This window comes from Puma concolor, chromosome C2 (assembly GCF_028749965.1).
Source record: "Puma concolor isolate L17-30 chromosome C2, mPumCon1.1.hap2, whole genome shotgun sequence".
Lineage (NCBI taxonomy): Eukaryota > Metazoa > Chordata > Mammalia > Carnivora > Felidae > Puma > Puma concolor.
This window is the reverse complement of record NC_141675.1, coordinates 45,604,729-45,622,888: the sequence shown is the minus strand read 5'-3', so window position 1 is coordinate 45,622,888 and position 18,160 is coordinate 45,604,729. Positions and strand designations below refer to the sequence as shown.

Below are 18,160 nucleotides of genomic sequence, written 5' to 3'. Positions count from 1 at the left end.
CTGGGGCACCTGGGGGGCTCAGTCAATTAAGTGTTAGACTCTGGCTCAAGTCATGATCTCCAAGTTTGTGGGTTCGAGCCCCGCATGGGGCTCTGTGCTGACAGCTCAGAGACTGGGGCCTGCTTTGGATTCTGTCTCCCTCGCTCTCAGCCCCACCCCAGCTTGAGCTCTGTCTCTCAAAAATGAATAGATATTGGGGGCTGGACGGGCAGGAACGGCTGCCCTGCTGATGCTGGACCTGCCGGCTCCTCAGATGCAGCTGCTCTCCTGCACCTGTGACACTGGGGCTAAGAGGAAGCGGCCGTTTCTACGCTCAGTGCTCAGAACAGTGAGCACTCCGTGGTTTGTAGCCGAACATGCTCTACAGCTGCCGGGGAGGCAGTTTTTACGTGCACGAGGCAGGCAGACCTACCTTTGGGCTTCTAGCTGGGAATGCCGAGCACGGTACTAACCACTTTGGTTTTTGAGTTCTTTGTCTATAAAATGACACTTGTTGTGAGGGTTACATGAGGTGTGCATGGAGATGAGCATGTGGCTGGCCTTTGGCCCAGTGGGATCGACCAGGAGAGGGTCTCCCTCTTGGAAGTGATCATTCTGTAGGTCTGTCTGGAGAGGGGTTTCTGCAAGTCTTTGGGCAAGTTCATGAACCCCTGGCTGCTTCCAGGCCCTGCGCCCACACACCCTGTTCTAAGGACCCTTGAGACAGCAGAGCAGGAGCTGGGCTTGGAGGCAGTGGGGAGTGGACACCAGAGGGCCACACCTGGCTTTGTCCTGCCAAGGAGACACTGCAGTAGGCCACCTAGAACCCCATATGCAACCCTCTAAACCAGGGCACTGGTGAGTGGAGGGGGGCAGTCTTGGTAACCCCGCTGGGGTAGCAGGTGTGATGAGGGCTGTAAAAGAAAAAAAAAATGAATAAACATTAAAAAGAACAATTAAGAAAATAAAAGGGGGGGAAACAAATGTAAAAGCAATGAGAGAAAACGAGATAAATATAAGCTAAGCAAAATGTCAAAGTGAGCTAAAGGAAGGTCGTGTAAAATAAGAAAAATGTAGGGGAGGAGAAATATAACTTTTCCCTCCATATTCCTAGGATCTCTGAATAGATTCTACAAGTAAATCTGAGAAAAGACAGATTAACAAGAGAAAAACACAGAGAAGTTTATGAACGTGCGTTGTGCATACATACAGGGGTACTCAGCAGTGAATAACTCAAAACAGTGGTTAGAACTTGAGCTTATATGACATCCTCTAAAAACAAAGAAAAATACATTTTTTTTAATGTTATTTATTTTGATAGAGAGAGAGCAGGGGAGGGGCAGAGAGAGAAGCAGACAGAGAATCCCAAGCAGGTTCCGCACTGTTAGCGCAGAGCCCCGATGGGGGGGGGGGGGGGGGGCTCAAACTCACAAACCGTGAGATCGTGACCTGAGCCAAAACCAAGAGTCAGAGGCTTAACCAACTGAGCTACCCAGGTGTCACAAAGAAAAATAAATTTTTAAAGATGTAACAAGACAAAGAAAAAGCGTTGAGTTTCTAGGGTGGCACATGTGGGAAGGTAAGGGTATAGGGGAACCAATGGCAGATACGGCTAGTAAGTAAGGTTTGTTAAGTAGGTTCCTCTGGTGTGGTCTCTGGGATGTTAAGGATCTAGAGTTGTCTCTGGTGATTAGCTTTTCTCCTTCCCGGTAGGAGAAGGGACACCTTTACAAATTTTTACGAATTTATGTCCTCTTTCTACGCAAATAGGCAGAGGGCAGAGAGCTTTTCTTGTACCTTCTTCTCAATTGCCCTCAGCTCAAAATATATACTTTTTAAGTAGGCTCCCCACCCACTGTAGGGTTTGAACTCGGGACCCTGAGATCAAGAGTCGGATACTCTACCGACAGAGCCAACTGGGTGCCCCAAAAGAGTTCTTAGGCATATTTTGGGGTGGCATATTCTGGTACCCTTCAAAAGAAAGCCATGACTATTGAGGCACAGACAAATAGAATAAAAAGGCTCCAGTACGCAAAAGATAACACCGTAAAATAAGGCGTAACCTGAATAAAATTGGCCCTCCGTGTCCCAGCCTTAGGGCGGAACGGCATGCAGTTGCTTCCAGAGGAAACTCAAGTTTGCCTCTAGGAGGAATGGGAGACAAGCGGCAGTCGCTGCGGCAGGTCTCGTGAGGAGGCAAGAGAAGGGGAATTCTAGTAGGACGGCAGGACAAGCCTCCAAGAGCCCTCTTTTGGATGCATCTCACTGCCTGCGAGCCCACCTCTGAGCAGCTGTTAGGGCTCTCATCACTGTCCTTCTCCATAGGGTTCCCACAACACCAAGCCTGGGCTTCTGTTTCCTCCTTCCCTGAGGTACCCTTCTTTCAAAAGCCATAAAGCCTGATAAGTGACCACCCTGCCACTCGTCTCCTGACACTTTTTCTCAAAGGGAGAAACACTCCCCAATCCGGAATGCTAGTGAATTAGATTCCCTTCATGTCATGTAAATGATACCACAAAACTATAAAGTATTTTAGAGGGTGGGAGTAGGGACATTAACCTTGAAGGATATTTTACACTGAGACGGCAGAGCGGTGGAGGCTCACGTGTGAACGCTAACCGTCTAGGTCCTGGAACGTCTGGCTGGCCATCAACAGGCTGTGCCAAGCCCGGGCTTAGGGAAACGTGGACTTCGACAAGTGAGGGAGGCCTGAGAGTTGTAACGGGTCGTTATCTCAATACGAACTGACAAGGCAAAGCAACTACTTAGAAAGGAAAAAAAGACTATCTCTAGTTACGCCAATATGCCAGATTGGGTCCATCCCCTGTGCCAGCTCCAATCAGCCAGTCGCGGCTGCCTGGAGTGCAGTGTTGGACATTGCGAGGCCACACGTGGACTCAGCAAGAAGGGGTGCCACGCTCAATTAGCAACGCCAGCTGTGGGCGGAGGAGCAGGGAGAGGCACCGGGCATGCAACGCGCTGCTGGCTCTGGGCCCGGGGGGCCAGTTCTCAGGAGGAAAGCGTTTTTTACCAGACACAGTCAGGTGTAGAAAGTCACAAACTGAAAGGCCTGCAGGAGCCCGCCAGGTACCATGAAAGACAAAAGCAGGCAGGAGGGGCTTGTGCCTCTGCGTGTAGAGAGTACGTGGCTACTAGAGTAATCTGGGCAGCAAGTAATAGAGAAGCCCAACTCAACTGGATTGACTAATACAGAACTCTGTTATTTCACCTAATGAGACCTTGGGAGGCAGGTGAGCCAAATGTGCTGCGGTGAAGGTTCGAGCTCTATTTCCCACTCTTCTGTTGGCTCTTCCCTCTTCTATGTGTGCCCGTCACAGCCATCTCAGCTTGCTGCCGGTTTGGAAAGTCAGGCTTAACACATCAGTAGATGGCAATCCCATGCCTGGTCCAGGAGTGGGCATGTGATCCAACTGGCCTAATCAGACTGCAGGCGATACCTTATTTTATGTTTGAGGGACAGGTTTTCTTTTCTGTCCCATGGATATAAACAAGCAAGCTTATTGTCCAGTGGCTGCTGATTATCATCTTGCTACCATGGGAGAAAGTCAGCTTCAAGATACTTCTACAGGAAAGAGGGAAAAGTCAAGAGAATGGTGGGAACTGGGGTCGGAACCCTCACAGTAGCACTTGTGGTCTACCATGCCTCTTGAAGTCTGACATGGGTTTCAAGATGTTGGCAGGGCTGCATTCCTTCTGGAGGCTCTAGAGGAGAATCTGTTTTCTTCCCCTTACAAACTTCTAGAGGCCTCCTGCATTCCTTAGGTCATGGCCCCTTCCTCCACCTTGAAGGCAGCCATGTTGCATTTCTCTGGCCATTCTTCTGTAGTCACATCTCCTTCTGACTACAGCCAGGAAATGGTTTCTGCTTTTAAAGGTCCATGTGATGAGATTGGGCCCCCTCCTATAGAGGATAATCTCCCCATCTCAAAGCTCTTAACCAAATCACATCTGCAAAGTCCCCTTTGCAGGAGGGCCAGTAATATAGTCAAAAGTTCCAGGGATTAGATATAGACTGCTTTGGGTGGACATTATTCTGTCCACCATAATGCCTCAAAATTTCTTCAGTCTCAGATTTACATTCTGTGACTGTATATTTCTAAACTGTTGACAGAGCTCAAGAATGTCAGGGAAGAAAAGTATTTCCCAGGAATAAAAAGAGAAAAAAATTAAGTAGATACAGCAATGTGTTCCATTTGATGGGTGACAATCTCTTTCTGGATTAAATGATGAGCTATTTCAAAAGGGATAACAGGTTAACTTTAACCAAAAAGAAGCCTGAGCAAAGCCCAAATTAAACTGTATAGGTTCCATGGAGTCTTTGGAGGGCTTGCAGTATGAAAGGGAGGTCACAGGTGAGATTATATTTCTTATAACCCCAAGGACACAATCACTTTTATGTCAAGCTGGAAATGAAATAAAATGCTGGCTTCTGAAAAATTGTCAGATCAAGGAGAACATCTTGACTGGACAATGAGGAAATATATAACTCTTCAGACACCTTCTCAATCCTTGTAACTCTGGGGATTGCCATGCAATAGCTAACCTAGTCATGGAAATTAACTTATCCAGTCAAAAGGAAAGTGCCTGAGAATGAACATCAGAGGATCTGGCTACAATGAAAAACACTCATTCTCTTAGCTTGGCCACTCAATAGAGAAAAGAGGGGAGGGACAAAAACATCAAACAGAAGCAGTAATGAGTTTTGCCAGTTATATATTTTTAACAGCAACCTGTGCAGGGGATTGAACACTGGGGATATGGGCGCAGCCGACCTGCACTGTAGCTCCCGCTTGGTCATTAACCAGTTGTTAAGACTTTGGTCAATGGCCTTAACCTTGTAGGGACCGTGTTTTCTTATTGAATTTTTTTATTCTAAAAGCATTTATATCAATCTTTCTTTTAGAGAGTGAGAGAGAGAAAGAGAGAGGGTGGGAGAAGGGTAGAGGAAGAGGGAGAGAGAGAGAATCTTAGGCAGACTCCATTCGGAGTCTCAACTCCACTCCAGCTCGGAGCCTGCCATGGGGCTCCTTCTTGGGACCATGAGATCAGGACCTGAGCCGAAATCAAGAGTTGGACACTTAACTGACTCAGCCACCCAGGCATCCCTAAATGAATCTTATTTTTTAAATGCACCGAGAAGAAAATTTATAATACTCCCACCCTATGTGCACAGGCATGCGCGCGCGCGCGCGCGCACACACACACACACACACACACACACACACACACACCCCCCTCTCATCCCACATCACAGAGCTCAAAAACTTAACGGACACCCTCCTATACCTTTTATCCTGCCATGTACATTTATTCCTATGTGTAGAGTTGGACTTTTTTGTTCTCACAAAAGCTGCATCATACTATATTCAAGACTCTAGCTTCCTTTTTTCATTAAATTTACATGGATGGCCTCTAGAACAATTCACATAGACCTAATTCATTCATTCATTCACTTACACTCACTTAAATTGAAATTATAAATATACCAAATTATACTTCTGCCAAAATATACCCTATTTCGGTGGTATCTCAATTAAGTTTTGTTTTGACACCAAAAAACATACAACAAGCATCCTTGATTGTTTATTTTTATGTTCTTCCACTTTTATCCCTGAAGAATATATTCCCCAACATGAGATTTGAGGCAAAAATATGTATTTTCTATTTTAATAGACTGCTATAATATCTTCCCAAAGATAGTAACCATTTACATTCTGAGCTACAACGTATAAGGAGGGCTGATTTTCCACTCCCTACCAGCATTGTGTGTTCTCAACCTTTTTTTAATTTTTGCCACCTAATGAGGAAAAACTGGGTACCTCATGTTGCATTTGCATTTCTGAGTGCTAGTCAGGTGATTCATCTCTTCAGTAAACGTTAGTTAGTAGGTCTGACTTTTACTCTGGACAAACAATATGCTCCTGATGAAAATGGAGATGTCACTTTAAGTCTCTAGCCACATGACCTGGAACACCATCTTGGCCAAAAACCAATCTGTGCCTGAAACCGATCCATGGTTTGGCCATTGTGCAATAACACCTCGACCACATTTGAAGGGAAACTCTCAAACCTCCAGGGACACCAAAATTGCAAATCATGACCGCCACCACACAGCCAGGAGAGATGAGTGTCAAGTTCAACATAAACTTGTTGTTGACACCTAGGCATTGCCAAACCTGGAACAGAGGCAAAGTTTACAGTGACTGCCTGAAGCACTAGACTGAGAAATGTTCTGGGGCTGATCACGGCTCACTTGAAAACAGAGACTGGGTAGCAACGTATGCCTAGGCACGAGAATCTGGAGGGGCAATATCCCAGGAGGGAAACCCTGATATTGTCCCCAGGTAGGAAAAGAATTGGATTGGCCCTTGGGGTTCAAAGGTGCCTGGCGCTCTTTGATCTGGGGAGGAGGAAAGACATCACCCTCATCACCCACCCTCCTGCTCATTCCTCCTGCTCACTGAGGCTGCAGGGATCAGCATAATCCTACCCCTCTTCCCCGACCCCCCCACCCAACTCTCCCTTCTTTGACACTTTCTTTCATTTTATCCAGAATGCACCTTAATAAAAATGTTGTGGGAAATAGAACCTTGAGATTTGCCACACCCTCAGTCCATTAAAAATGGTCAGATATGGCTGGTAAGGGATAAATATAATGGCATTTGAAAATCTGCAAAGAGAAATTGTAGGCAAAATTCTCTTCAGAGAATTTGGCTTTCAAAACAGAAAAACACTGGGGCCCCTGGGTGGCTCAGTTGGTTTATGCGTCTGACTTCAGCTTGGGTCATGATCTCACAGTTCGTGAGTTCGGGCCCCACATCAGGCTCTGTGCTGTGCTGACAGCTCAAGCACAAGGCTGCTTCCAATTCTGTGAGTCTCTCTCTCTCTCTCTCTCTCTCTCTCTCTCACTCTCGCTCTACCCCTCCCCCTCTCGCACTCTGTCTCTCTCTCAAAAATAAGTAAACATTAAAAAAAGAAAAAAGAAAACAATGGGAAACAGAACAAAACAAAAAGCCTTACTGCTAAAGCTTGGAATGCCCACATTTCAGTTCCATCCAGGAATGGCGTACCCCTCTCTCTCGGAAAATGCAAGCTGGCCAGAGGCTGCACTCCTTTCTCCCCAGACGGTGCCTCCTTTATCAGGACATCACCTGACCCCTAGTGGTCACACGGTCTTCAGCTGTACCAGATGATCTTCCTTTATTTGATGGTTTGTCAAAATTCTAATTTGCTGACGGTTAAGCGGCATTTCCTTTGAAACGCTGACATTTGTAAGTTATCAAAGCAATGGGTCTTCGACTTTAAGAGGGTCTTTAAATCGAGTAAACCTTAGAGAAATTACCAGAGAGGCCTAAACATCAAAGAACACAAGCAACCCTTTGTGTGTGACCGTGCTACATGGCATTTCTCCCGAATTGATTTTCTCCCCTGACCGTAAACTCAGGTTCCAAACCCTTAAGGTCTGTCTTTAAAAAAAGGAGTAAAGAATTGCATTCAGGATAAGGAATTGTTCACATGTCCACACATCCATCCAAACCCACCTTGTTCCAGGCTCTTTGTAAAATAGGAACACTTAGAAACCAGAATATTTTTACAGTCCTGTAAATCTCATGTGTCTTGTGGTTGATGCTGTCTAAATTAGTTCTAAATGATGGAGAAAGGAAATGGGTGTTTATGGGACTGTGAAATATTTTAGATTCTAGTCTGTTTCATGAAGTTTTCAGCAGGGGATGTAAATAAGTTGACAACTGAGGGAAATGGTTTTGACTGAACCACACCTAGGTCTATTCCACAGTCAACCTCCCAACCCCACCCTGCTCTGGTCAGATCTGACCCAGGATTGGGTGGGCGGAGCCTCTGGAAGAAGAGTCTCAGAGGCTGCAGCTGAAGAAATTTAGAGTTGGCAGGTTTTCCACACACACACACACACACACACACACACACACACACACACACCTGGCCTCAAGTCCCAGATTGCTCTCAAAAGTAGGAAAGATTTGAACAGACACCTGACCAAAGGAAATATACAGATGGCAAATAAGTACCTGAAAAGATGCGTGACATCACCTGTCATTAGGGAATCGCAACACAATAGATAAGATAGTACTGCACTATAATCCCAAGCACAAAATAAATAGTCATGACTCTATACTGACATAAACAAATGATGGCATGAATAAATTGGGGAGAATGTACAAACCTCCCATGACAAAGAATTCCAAATAATTTATGTAAGCACTTGTTAATTGAGGAGGGAGAGCACAGCTTCCTACTCCTTAAGTGTGAGCTCCCCACAGTGAATTCCTTCCAAAGAGTATGGGATGGAAAGGGAGAAGAAAGGACGCGTGACTTTACAGTCGAGGAACCTGACAGACATTACCTAAAGCAGGTGATTAAGGTTAGTGTTAGTAGTAACAAGTTGATAGTATGAGTCCTTGATAAGATATGAGAATGGCACTCTACCTCTGTGGTCTTATTCCCCCAAAACCATTAGCCCAGGCTAATCACGAGAAAAACATCAGACAAATCCCAATTGAGAGATGCTCTACATAATGCCTGACCAGCTCTCCTCAAATTTGTCAAAGTCATCAAAACAAGGAACAATGTCATAGCCAAGGGAAGCCTAAGGAGGCATGAGGACCCTGGACCAGAAAAAGGACATTAGATAAAAACTAAGATCTAAATAAAAGATGGACTTTAGTTAATAATTACGTGTTAATATTTGTCCATTAATTGTGACAAGTGTTCCATACTAATATATTTATAGCAGGGGAAACTGGGTTGGGGGTATATGGGAACTCGGTTCTACCTTTGAAGTTTTTCTTTAAATCCAAGAGCAGTCTATAAGAAAAAGTTTATTTCAAAAAAAAAAAAAAGTGGGGCCCCTGGGTGGCTCAGTCAGTTAAGTATCTGGCTCTTGATGTCAGCTCAGGTCATGATGTCAAGGTTCGTGGGATCGAGCCCCACCCATGTCAGGTTCTGCACTGACAGTGCCTGCTTGGGATTCTCTGTCTCCCTCCCTTGCTCTCTGCCCCTCCTCTGCTCATGTTCTCTCTCTCTCTCTCTCTCTCTCTCTCTCTCTCTCTCAAAATAAATAAATAAATAGACATTGAAATAACAAAAGGTAAGATGAGCATCTCATCTTGGTTTTCCCAGGACTTTCCCAGTCTCAGTCCTGCAAGTCTGGCATTCCTGGAAAGCCTGTCTCAGCAAAACAAGAGGGCCAGTTACCCTACGATAGTCTAGCCCCCTCCACGATGCAGATTCCTATAAGGCACTAAGAATGCATCAATAAACTACTGTAGATTTCCCTTTCCGAGGTTTTTAGTGATTTGTTGCCTCATTTCTTTTAAGCCTGGAACGCTTACAACTTCCCATAACTGACCTAAAAAACAGGACGGGGCAGTAAGGATTTTACTTCAGTGGAAATATCCATGGTGAGAAAAGAAAACTTTCTCAGACACAGGCAAGGTAGCACCTCAACATTTCCAAAGTTAAACGTCCTGTGGCTTAACAAATCATGAGTAATTCATAGAAACGTGGTTACGGCAGCTTTGGTGGGTCCTTACAGCATGAGGCCTATGTGGTTCTCATGATTTCAGCAATGAATCACCTATACACCCATAACAAGTCAGATCTATCATTTGACGCTCAATGAGAAACTAAGGCTCAGTATGGCCAGAGCCGGCCCGAGTGGCAGTTCAGCCGGACCACTGTCTGGGACACATCCCTACTGCTAAATATCACAAAGGCACTAAAATGTCATTGGAAAAAAAGGTAGAAAAAAAAGACAGGTAGAAAAAAAGACAGAATTTTCCAGAGTTCCTCCTTGGGGAGTACCTCCTGGGGTCACTGTACAGGGCTCGAAGAAATACAAATGCTACTCGCCTCTAAATCTTATCAAGAGGACAAAAACAAAGCTACACCTCAGAGAAAAATCACCCCTCTGGTGTGGTAGTGGCTTGTCTAATGAATGTCTTGTTGGACCTATACACAAATGGATGTAGGGACTACCTTTCAAACCTAAACCATTTGTAAATAAAGAAGCATCTGCAATTTGATAAGCTACTAGGTTGGGAGGGTGTGGAGGCCCCCCACTTCCTCCCACCCTCAAAATCGACCTGCAGCCCCTCAGTCCCAGCCAGGCAGGCATCAAATTCCAGAGGTGACCTGTGAATTGCATCCTCAAGAACAGCGGGTACCATTAACCCGAGGCCTTTCGTTGTACTGAGAGGACAGTGCAGGCTGGGGACCATGGGGTTCTTCCCTGCAATTCCTGCACACAGAACTTAAAAATAGACTTGGAATAAATTTCAAATGTGTGTAGGTTTTAAGAGTAGACAAATTATTAGTCTATCGGGGCATCCAGGTCCAGGGCAGGGAGGATACTGTATTGAGGGCATAGGGCCAAGGCGTTAAGAATTCTGGGTTTACATCCTGCCTGGGGCGCTTACAGATCGTGTAGCTTTGGGCAGAATTTTGACCTCTGGGTCCCTAATTTCTCATCTGTAAGACAAGTATAATTTTATCCTCCAGATTTTCCATGGTGTTTGTAAAACACCTGCAATGGTCTGGCTGGTAGTGGGGTCTGCATTCCCTCCACGGTTTGTATCACTCAGGGAGACTGTCCCCATGCTCCTCAAATCTGGGAGAGGATGTCCCTGCCCACCCCCACAATGGCATCCCTGTCCTGTGTGCTGATGACCCCTTCTTGCTCTTGGAGAAAGGAAGCATCCAAAAGGCAGCTCTCTTGGCCTTCTGCAACTGTACCTGGTCCTCACCTTCCCTCCTTCTGGACGAGGACCCCTTCTGACCAGGGTGATAGAGCCCTCAACTATGACCTTGAAGACTGGGCTCTACTGACTATCCCTTCTCACTTGAACAGTGAACCTGCCCCTTTTCTAATCAGCTTTTAGGCTGGCTCAAGTGTCTCAAGTGTTTAAGAAAAAAAAAAAAAAAAAAAAAAAGATTCTTCCTCGGTGCGCCTGGGTGGCTCAGTCAGTTAAGCGTTTGACTTTGGCTCAGGTCACGACCCCATGGTTCATGAGTTCAAGTCCCGTGTTGGGCTCTGTGCTCACAGCGCTGAGTCTGGAACCTGCTTCGGATTCTGTCTTTCTCTCTCTCTCTCTCTCTCTCTCAAAAATAAACATTAAAAGAAATTTAGAAACAAAAAATATTCTTCCTCTCTCCAGGTTCTGCTCTTAATATGTCTCCCCACCTAGCCAAGCTTCTTTTAAGCCATGTCTGTCCCACCACCTCCAGCCCCTCAAGCCCTGTAGCCTGGCTTCCTTCCAATCACTTCCCTCTAGGTGCTCTCCGAGCTCATGGGCTCATTTGCCCAAGTCTCTAAGCCTCAGACACAAGTATCACTCCCTTCCCTCGGCTCTTGTGGCACAAGGGATTGGGATTCCTCTACGTCTCTGGTGCTGAAATGCTGGCCTTTCTCAGCACATAGGCCTAATCATTCTCTCTTCTCCAGCCATACACTGTGGGTGACCCCATCCTCTCATAACTTCAGTTATGTCCATGTGCTGTGGACTTCAAACCTCTCTGCAGACTTCTGTGTCCAACTGCCTGTGGATATCTCCATTTAAAAAGAAAAGGGACAAGCGCCTGGGTGGCTCGGTCAGTTAAGCATCATTGGTTTCTGTTCAGGTCATGACCTCATGGTTCGTGAGTTCGAGCCCCTCATCAGGCTCTGGGCTGACAGTGTGGAGCCTGCTTGGGATTCCCTCTCTCTCCCCCTCTCTCTGCCCCTCCCCAACTCTCTCTCTCTCTCAAAATAAATGAATAAAAACTTAAGAAAAAATAAAAAGGGTAGGTAAGTTGTTAAACTGTCTGATGTATTAGTCTGCTGGGGCTGGCATAACAGAATACCACAGAGTGAGCGGCTTCAACAATGCAAGTTTAGGGTCTCCTAGTTCTGGAGGCTGGAAGCTCCACAACAGGATGTCATCAAGATAAACGTGTATATTTCTATGTGTCCAAGGGTCTTCTTTTTGTAAGGACACCAGTCAGCTTGGATTAGGCCCCACCCTAATGGCCTCATTTTAGTTTAATCACCTCTCTAAAGGCCCCGTCTTCAAATACAGTCACATTCTGAGGTACTGGGGGTTAGTGCTTCCCCACACGAATTTGGAGAGAATGCAACTCAGCCCATAACAGGCATCGCTTGGTATGTTAATTTGTGATGAGTGTGTGAGTCTGAAAGGCTCTTCAGCATCCAGAGGTCACCATCGTCTCCATCCTTACTCCTGGCACCTCATCTTTTGTCTACAGGTCCTTCCCAAGGTATGGCGCCCATGTGGTTCACCACCTCCCATGGTCCATCCATCCCAGGCACACCTCTGAAACCTGCTCACTTCTCTTAATCCCCTCTGCCACAAACTAGGTTCAAGCCCCCGTCCTCCTTCAACAAGATTATCACAAGGGACTCCTATCTGGTCTCTCTTCCCTCAGTTTTGCCACCTCTAACCCGTCCTGCTCGTGGCAATGAGAGTGAGTGTTCTCAAACGCACTTCTGATCATTTTAAAATCCTGCTTAGGGGGCGCCTGGGTGGCGCAGTCGGTTAAGCATCCGACTTCAGCCAGGTCACGATCTCGCGGTCTGTGAGTTCGAGCCCTGCGTCAGGCTCTGGGCTGATGGCTCAGAGCCTGGAGCCTGTTTCCGATTCTGTGTCTCCCTCTCTCTCTGCCCCTCCCCCGTTCATGCTCTGTCTCTCTCTGTCCCAAAAATAAATAAACGTTAAAAAAAAATTAAAAAAAAAAAATCCTGCTTAAACCTTTCAACAGATCCCCTGACCTCAGAATGAAATCTACATTCTTCAGCACGGCCAACAAGGACGAACCCCGATCGAAGCCCTGCTTCTCTTCCCTTCTCTGAATTTCTCTCAGTTCTTCAAATGCACCATGCTCTTCTGCCTGGGGTCTTCACACATTTTTTTTCCTCTTCATATCCTACTTCTCCCCAAGCGAACCCCTACTGGCTCATCAGTTTTTGGTTTAAACATCACTTCTTCCAGGGATTCCTCCCTGATCTCCCTCTTTAAGGGGATTAGGTGCCTCTTTGTGTACTGCTCTGTATGATCGATTACGTGTCTCCTCCACTAGAGATCATAAGAATAGGAAACAGGTCTGTGTTTCTCTTTTCCCAATGCCCAGCACTGTGTCTAAGATATAACAGATGCTCAGTAAATACTGAATGAAAAAAAATGAGTGAATGCAAACAGAATAGGGCAAAAGTAATGCGCTCCGTGAGAGAAAACCTGACTCCTTGTTTCTACTCAGCCACTAAGCCGTTACATCACAGTACACGTAGGCCAAAATGAAAATAAGGTTGGGTCAGACATCTCTCAAAGTCTCTACTGATTCTAAACAACTGTAATTCTTCATCTCTGATTCCAGGTAGAATATACTGTGCTGAATATCCGAGAAAGAGTCCGTTGCCTGCTACTGATTCAGACAGAATGCCAATAGCCCGATGGAAATATAAGAGGCCCAGGAAAGGCCAGCAGAAGACAAAAGTAATAAAAAAGACCACTCGCTGACACTAAAAGTCGTCTAAATTAAGACGATTAAATAAATCATTCTCCACAACCCAAGGAGAAAACAGACACACGGAATGTGATGACTTTTGGCCTCCTTTCCCCATCCTGTGTTTCTCTTCCTCCTCGTTCTTAAGAAGGTGTGTGTCGGGGCGGGGGGGGGGGGGGTCTCTTAGATTAAGATGACTAAAGTCAAGTCCCCAAACTTCCTCTTAGCTTGAGGAGATCGTTGTCTATTTCCAACAAGGAAAGTACAATCTAAGTAGTAAAGGTTCCTTCTCAGTTTGCAAGAAGCAGGACAGGGGAGAGCCCAGGGGAGAAGTCTAATTAAGAAGTCACATCTAAAAGATCTTTAGTCAGTCGTGGAAAATAGAGGGTCCATGTGCTTCAGACCTAAACAAAACTTGGCAGCCACCTTTCTTTTGTTTTATTTCTCCTCTTCCATTTGATGTGGAAGCAACACTTTCTACCACCAAAGAATAAAGGTGACAAGGACAGAAATATCTGTCCATAGCTGAGGAACGCTTCAGGGGTCTGCCACTACGTGTGCGTTGTAGGGAAAGCTGGTTTAGCCGCAGATTCGCAGAAGTTATGCAGAAATAAAAGGACACGACACCGTGGAGTTCCATCGGACGCGAGTGCTGCGACAGTTTGTGAGGCGTGGTGCAGAGGGCTGTGGCTACAAAAGTGAAGAAAACAGAGTTTTGTCCCTGAGGAGGTCAGTCTCTCACAGGGGTTCTCGATCTGCGTTGCCTACTGAAATCACTAGGGAGCTTTATACAAAACACGGATGCACTGTTGGTGGGAACGTGAAATGGTACAACCACTATGGAAAACCATGTGGTGGTTCCTGAAAACATTAAAAATAGCATCATCATGGGATCCAGCAATTCCATCTCTGGATATATACCCCAAAGAATCGAAAGCAGGGCCACCCATGTTCGGAGCAGCATTAGTCACGACGGCCAAAAGGCGGACGCAACCCAACTGTTCATTGACAATGAATGATAAACGAAATGTGGTATAAACCTACAAGGGAATATTATCTGGTCTTAAAAAGGAAGGAAATTCTGACGCATGATGAACCTTCAGGACATTATGCTAAGTGAATAGGCCAGTCACAAAAGGATGATTACTCTTTGGCTCTAGTTCTACGAGGTACCTAGTCAAATTCTCAGAGGCACAAAGTAGGATGGGTTTGCCAAGGGCTGGGGGAAGGAGGTAATGGGGAGTTACTGCTCAATGGGTACAGCGTTCCACTGTCCAAGATGAAAAGAGTTCTGTGGGTAGGTGGCAGTGATGGTGGGACAGGAATGTCAATGTGCCTTATACCGCTGAATTTTCCACTTAAAAATGGCACAAGATGATAAATTTCATGTTATGTGCATTTTACCACAATTTAAAACTATACAGATAAATGATAGTTTCAAAAAACACAAAACACTGATGCCTAGGCCCCACCCCCCCCATGAGTCTGAATTAATTGGAGTACAGCCTAGACACAGGGATTTTTAAAACCTCCTGACAGATTCGAACGTGCAGCCTGGTTTGCAAACCACTTCTGTGGACCATAAAAACCACCAGTCTACGGGAAAAGAAGTAAATCTGGAGTTAGAATACCTGTTTTCATCATGTAAGGCCACATGAGTGCTTTAAACTTGGCTGAGCCGAGTTTACACTTTCACGTGTAAATTGACACGACAACCCACCCCCCCCCCCCACCCGGGGTGGTGGTGTAGGGATTCATTTAAGTTAGACTACAGGAAAGGATTTTCTATTTTAACAATCATAAGATATAACTAGGTGAAAGAAAATCGCAAGCACAAACAGAGAGCGTTTGCTTTTCTCAAGGACATCTACCCGCCTCTCTATTCCGCACCTGAAGTGGATGCACTGAATCTCTCCTTCCCTCTCTCAAAAGTCTCACAGAACCTTGTTAGCATCTTTATCGTAACACCAACCCTGATGTGATCTGCGTGTATGTCTGCTATGAATTGCATTATTTGACAGCATGTAAACCTGAGGCATTCGGTGCATTTCAAACAATATGTCCCTGTCACCAGGGGATTCACTACTCCAAGGACAAGCTTTATTTCCATAAATAATAAGATGCATAGGCACAGAGCAAGAATGGCTCCCCCCCCCTTCCCCCGCCCCAGACAAAGAGATGCTGTGGAATGTACATAGGATCACAATCCGGACAAAGACCCTGCTGTTTCTGACGCCCAAGCCACTCAACCATACTCTTCTGCGTTGGTACAAATATTAGTGCTATTATAAGTAACTTGAAAAGTTAGCCGATGCAAGCCTAACACATTTTTTTTAATGAAACAGAAAGCTATTTTTCCTTAAGTCTTTAAGCGATATTAAAGCAATGAGCTGGGTCAACCCTCCCAACACACAAGACCACCCACTGTTGAAATGTAAGGAAAGAGAGACAAAATTCCCTGTTCCTGCCTGTCATTAGGTTATCCCTCTCTTAATCAAGGCATTCGTTTAAAAATATAAGTAGCTCAGAAAAGGCTAACCTTGACATATAATATACAACACAAGGTATCTTATCATTTCATTTGGCCTTCCATAAACTCCAACCAGGAAAATTAATTTGGGTAGAGATGGGTGGAGGTTACAATCTTTTGAGGGTTTGCTAATATGCTAAGCCCTTTATTTTCTCATTATATTGTCACAGCAATTGTATCAGATAGTAATGTGTTCCATTGCAATTAAGAAAAACATTGAATTAAGCAAATAGAATGAATTTGTCTCACATATAAAAGTCTGAAAGTAGGAGCTGCTGGCACTGATTCTAGGCCTCTTTTGGCCTTTCCTTTATGCCTATTGCCTCTTAGCCACAAGATGGGAGCTCTAGATCCAGACGTCACAGTGATGCTCTAGAGGGCAAGAGGCCAGGACCACTGGATATTTTCCCCTTTCTCTTTTTTTAATCAGGAAAGCAAATGCTTTGCCAGAAAGGCACTCCCACTGACTTCTGCTTATGTCTGCCTTTGACTGGGTTCTCCAGAGCCTGAAATGGGGGTCCTTATGTAAGTGACTGATTGAGGGAGTGTTTTCAGTAAAACTATTAAGGGAGTAAAGAATGGAGTATAAGGCAGAGGGAAGGAGCTGGGCAAAGATGTGGATTCTGATGAAATCTCACCTCAGCCTTGGGTATGTGGCACAACCTTCCAGTCAGTTCCAAGCAAGGAGGCTGCCCTGGTTGAGGGCAATTCACAGAAGCTGGGGGACAGGTACATTGTCCCAGTAAGGAGAACCGGACAGGCCACCAACAGCATCTTCTAGAATTTTATGTTCCAAAACTAGGTCACATGGCTATTTCTGGACACAGTGGCTATTTGCAAAGTATTCAGTTCGCCAGCCTCTAGAGTGAAATGTGAATAACTCCCAGTTATCGAATGAAGCCAGTTAATGGTGTCTTCTGAAACAACTACTGAGATGGGTTTCTTTTTGTTAAAGAGGGAAACTTTTTCCTACTCAAGATACTTCCTTCCGCGGGAAAGGAATTCCGCTGGAATGGCAGCTCTCAAACTTTGTGGTCTCAGGACCCCTTTAAATTCTTAAAAATTATTGAGGATTCCAAAAAGCCTTCACTTATCTGGGTTGTACTGATACCTATTTACCAAAGTAGGAATTATATAAAAATTTAAATATTTACGCATTAGTTCATTTAAAAACAATAATATGGGGTGCTTAGGTGGCTCAGTCAGTTAAATATCTCACTCTTGATTTCAGTTCAGGTCATGATCTTACAGTTGTGAGAGTGAGCTCCAACTCAGGCTCTAGGCTGGGTATATAGCCTGCTTAAAGTTCTCTCTCTCTCTCTCCCTCTGCCCCTCCCTGGCTCACGCTCTCACTCTCTGTAAACAAACAAACAAACAATAACAAATCCATTAAATATTAACATAAATAACGTTTTTATCAGAAACAATTGTATTTTCTAAAACCGAAAAAAGGTAAGAGTATAATTGTTATAAGAACTGACACGTGAATTCAGCAAAGTCGCAGGATACAAAATCAATGTGCAGAAATCAGTTGCATTCTTATACACTAATAATGAAGCAACAGAAAGACAAATAAAGAAACTGATCCCATGCACAACTGCACCAAGAATCATAAAATACCTAGGAATAAACCTAACCAAAGATATAAAAGATCTTTATGCTGAAAACTATAGAAAGCTTATGAAGGAAATTGAAGAAGATACAAAGAAATGAAAAAACATTCCATGCTCATGGATTCAAAGAATAAATATTGTTAAGATGTCAATACTACCCAAAGCAATCTACACATTCAATACAATCCCAATCAAAATTGCACCAGCATTCTTCTCAAAGCTAGAACAAGCAATCCTAAAATTTGTATGGAACCACAAAAGACCCCCGAATAGCCAAAGTAATATTGAAGAAGAAGACCAAAGCGGGAGGCATCACAATCCCAGACTTTAGCCTCTACTACAAAGCTGTAATCATCAAGACAGCATGGTATTGGCACAAAAACAGACACATAGACCAATGGAATAGAGTAGAGACTCCAGAATTGGACCCACAAAAGTATGACCAACTAATCTTTGACAAAGCAGGAAAGAATATCCAATGGAA

At 44.8% G+C, this 18,160-nt stretch overlaps 1 non-coding gene across 1 annotated transcript; it reads left to right on the top strand.

Annotated features, from left to right (window-relative positions):
• Positions 1-226: 226 nt before the first annotated feature.
• Positions 227-360, top strand: LOC112850604 (small nucleolar RNA SNORA43). The gene has a single exon (XR_003222707.1). It is a non-coding gene; the product is annotated as a small nucleolar RNA SNORA43 (small nucleolar RNA).
• Positions 361-18,160: the final 17,800 nt, after the last annotated feature.